Source organism: Camellia sinensis, chromosome 14, assembly GCF_055761805.1.
Source record: "Camellia sinensis isolate YWXY chromosome 14, ASM5576180v1, whole genome shotgun sequence".
Lineage (NCBI taxonomy): Eukaryota > Viridiplantae > Streptophyta > Magnoliopsida > Ericales > Theaceae > Camellia > Camellia sinensis.
This window is the reverse complement of record NC_138974.1, coordinates 97,610,872-97,615,643: the sequence shown is the minus strand read 5'-3', so window position 1 is coordinate 97,615,643 and position 4,772 is coordinate 97,610,872.

Below are 4,772 nucleotides of genomic sequence, written 5' to 3'. Positions count from 1 at the left end.
CAAAATACAATGAAATATAACTAAGAAGCAAAATCTTCAAGATGCTGCAAAAGTGCAAAATCCAAAACAAGTAGCAAGTACATCTAGGCGTCACCGCCGTCCTGCTCGTCACCTACATATATATAGAGAGGGGTGAGCTTGGATACTCAGTGAATGGTACAAATAATAAAGGGGGTTTACATGAATGATATCCGAAATCTTATCAAATCAAAGCATAACACATCTTGTACAAAATCCAAGGGATGACATTAACAAAGGTTGTGCTACAAATGCTTATAGTTCCCTAGCAGGTACGGACTCTTCAAGATTGTGCTACAAATGCTTATAGTCCCCTAGCACGTACGGACTTTTCAAGATTGCGCTACAAATGCTTATAGTCCCCTAGCACGTACGGACTTTCCAAGATTGTGCTACAAATGCTTATAGTCCCCTAGCACGTACGGACTTTTCAAGATTGTGCTACAAATGCTTATAGTCCCCTAGCACGTACAGACTTTTCAAGATTGCGCTACAAATGCTTATAGTCCCCTAGCACGTACGGACTTTTCAAGATTGTGCTACAAATGCTTATAGTCCCCTAGCACGTACGGACTTTTCAAGATTGTGCTACAAATGCTTATAGTCCCCTAGCACGTACGGACTTTTCAAGATTGTCATTCAAAATGAGGCTAGTACTTGGTATACAAAATAGGGATCATCATTTATGCTTCACAAAATACTTTTCCAAAACAAGCAAGGCAAAACTTTATCAAAACTTAATAACATAACTTTATTAAAAATACCACTCACATAGCTCTTCAGATGTCGGGGTCAAGGCAAGTCCAAGTCCTACAAACACATGGCAAGGTCTGTTGAATGCACTTTCAAACAAATTCACATGCATACAGATGATCTCGGCATCTTTCAAAACCAAGCTAAGTCAAAACAAGACACTGTTTCTCATCTCGGGAAAACATGCTGGGCAACTACCAGGTCTAGGCCGAGGTCCCACACCTCCTTGCCGAGGTGTTGCCTCGATGGCCACATCCAAGGAAATGAAGTCGGGAAAACTGGGTTCCCTTTTCTTGAAGAATATGAACATGAAGAACATGAACATGAGGAAGATGAATGCAAAGATCAAAACTTGTTATTACAAAAGCTGAGATTTCATACTATGAATTCAAAAACATGGACCTGGGTGCCCACACTCAAGGATCTCATCAAAACAAACACAAAAACATGAACCTTAATGCATACTTCCGGATCAAACGAGGCTTTTCTTCAAGAACACATGAAAACCATTTTCTCTTTCTAAAACCAAACTTTAAACCAATGTATAACATGCAGAATAGGTTCAATCGTGCAATGCAGCTGGATGATCAATAAGAACGACAAGAGTGAATCAGGAGTCTAACCTCAATACACGAATCTAACGGCTTGATCTCTAGAAATCAAGCTCGGAAGTCTACTCTCTCACTCTAAGACTTCTTCTTTTTCCTAGAGCCTCTCTCTCTACAAGGCAAAGATGTAATACCAAAAATGTATATTTTCTGGGTCTGTCGGCTGACTTAACACTCAGCTGGGACGCGTGGCACTACCGGGTTGGTTCTCCTCAAAAAGGTGGCTGAGGAAAGGACAAGACTATGACAAAGTGTGTTCTACAAGCAAAATGGCATGGGCACTCTGGCGGGTAATGATCTCGGCTAAGAACAAGACATCGGCAAGTGGGGGAACAATGATCTCGGCTAGGAAGGGCAACACTTGACTAAACTGTGCCACACCTTGGTCTAGGTCACACCACTCCAGGACAAGGTCACTTAGGTGCAAAGGTGACAACTCGGCCCAGATAATACACATCTCGGCCTTGGTGATGAACACCTCGGCCTAGATAATGACATCTCGGCCAATATGTCAGGGCGAAGGTGGAGGTCAAACAAAGTGGTTCCAAGGAAGTTCTAGACTAAAGATGACCTCGGCTAAACTCACACCAAGCAAGGTACAAAACATGCGAGAAACACTTAAGCAAGACGAATCAAGGTTTGCAAAATGCAACGTATCAAGACAAGATCATGTAATATATGCAAGCATGACTAGAGTAGAGTGAGGGTCGTTACAATTAGTCAGGAAATTACTTGGTAAATTCCAAGTAAATTCCCGGTAAATTATCAGTAAATTCTCTATAAATTACTCAGAAAATTAGTCAGTAAATTCCCAGTAAATTTTCAGTAAATTGCTCTATAAATTCTCAGTAAATTCCTAGTAAATTAGTCAATAAATTAGTCAGTAAATTCTCAAAAAATTAATCAGTAAATTCACAGTAAATTATTCATTAAATTCCCAGTAACTTCTCAATAAATTACTTAGCAAATTCTCAATAAATTTCCAATAAATCCTCAGTAAGTTACTCATTAAATTGTCAGTAAATTACTCAGAACATTACTCAGTAAATTAATCAGTAAATTCCTAATAAATTCTCAATAAATTAGTCTTTAAATTCCAAGTAAATTCTTAGTAATTACTCAGTAAATTTCTTATAAATTCTCAGTAAATTGCACAGTAAATTCTCAATAAATACTCAAAAAATTATTTAGAAAATTTCAATAAATTCTTTGTAAATTATTTCGTAAATTCTTAGTGAATTACTCAGTAAATTATACAGTGAATTTCTAGTAAATTCTCAATAAATTCTTAGTAAATTACTCAGTAAATTTTCAATAAATTCTCAGCAAATTGCCAGCAAATTCTTAGTAAATTACTCAGCAAATTTCCAGTAAATTCTTGGCAAATTAATCAGAAAAATACTTAGTAAATTTCTAGTAAATTCGCAATAAATTCAAAGTAAATTACTCATTAAATTGCAAGTAAATTACTCAGTAAATTCTCGGTAAACTACTTCGAAAATTCTCAGTAAATTACTCAATAAATTCTTAGTAAATTTCTTAGTAAATTACACAGTAAATTCTCTATAAATTACTAGGTAAATTCTCAGTAAATTCCCTATAAAATTACTCAAAAAATTACTCTGTAAGTTCTTTGTAAATTACACAGCAAATTCTCAGTAAATTCTCAAAAAATTACTCAGTAAATTACACAGCAAATTACTCACTAAACTGTTAGTAAATTACCCAGCAAATTTTCAGTAAATTACTCAGTAAATTCCACGTAAATTCTCAATAAATATTCAGTAAATTATTTTGTAAATTCCAAGTAAATTCTCAGTAAATTACTGGGTAAATTCTCAACAAATTACGCAGTAAATTTTTAACAAATTCTTAGTAAACTCCTAGTAAATTCTCAATAAATTTTCAGTAAATTAGTTAGTTAATTCCCAGTAAATTACTCTGTAAATTCCCACAAAATTTTCAGTAAATCCTCACACAATTACATAGTAAATTCTCATTAAATTCCCAGTAAATTCACAATAAATTACTCAGTAAATTCTCGATAAATTACTTAGTAAATTGGTAGAAAATTCTCTGCAAATTTCATAGTAAATTCGCAGTAAATTCTCACAAAATTACTAACTAACTTACTCAGTATATTCCTAGTAAATTACTCAGTAAATTCTCTGGAAATTCCCAGTAAATTCTCTCTAAATACTTTGTAGATTATTTAGTAAATTACTCAGTAAATTCCTAGAAAATTCTCAGTAAATTAATTAGTAAATTCTGAGTAAATTCCCAATAATTTTCATTAAATTCTCAGTAAATTACTCAAGAAATTCCCAGTAAATTCTCAATAAATTACTCTGTAAATTCCTATTAAATTCTCAATAGATTACTCAGGAAATTACTTAGGAAATTCTCAATAAAATTCTATAAAATTCTCAGTAATTTTTTAGTAAATTATCTAGTAAATTGCCTGATGGGTCGTTGAACACACCAAAATTAAATACTAAACTATACCAAATTCAATCAGAATAATGGCAAGTCCAGGTATCGATCCACAGGGACTATTGTGAAATTAAACTAATTTAATTGTCAAATTCCTAAATTAATTTTGATAAAAAGATTGGTTGTTTATAACCTAATTTAATAACGAATAAATTAAACTAAGGAATTAAATTATCAATAATAAATGAAATTGGGTTTACCGAATTGGGGAAAAATCCTAAGGTAGAGAATTCACCACTAACCACATAATTAGGGTTTCCAATTGAAATCAATTATGCTATGGTTTGAACGGATTAATGCTTCGCAACTACAAGCTCAAAGCATTTAACAAGAAGATCATCACATTCAATGTACGAGCACGAACCATCTCAAGTAATACGAACCGTTCACTCTAAACTAAGGTAGTGATACGACTCGTTCCTCTTAGTATGGTTCGTCTCATACCTTGAATGTGAAGAAACAGAAAACAATTGTATGGATAACATTTAACAATCACAGAAAGTCAAATATTCGAAAGAATAATGAAAATTATATAAAACAAACTTCTAAATCACCATACAAATGTTCAAACCTTTACATAATTAAAAATCAAAAAGAAAACCACATAATTACATGGCTAGGGTTTCATCAAAACCCTAAAAAAGAAGACTAGCCACTCATGGAGGAGTGGAATGAGGTAGAAGGAGAAAGAACCACCATGGGAGACATCTTGAAGCTTTTGTTTCTCTTCTTTTCCAAACCCTAGCCTCTCCCTTTAGGTCAAAACAACTTCCGAACCCTAATCCAACCTTTTACTTGCCTTTTTATACTTCAAATCTCGTCCAAACAGGTTTAAAACGTCGGTTTGACTTTTCCAGAAAAAGTCAACACACGTGCGGGAAAGTCAACGCACGTACAGAA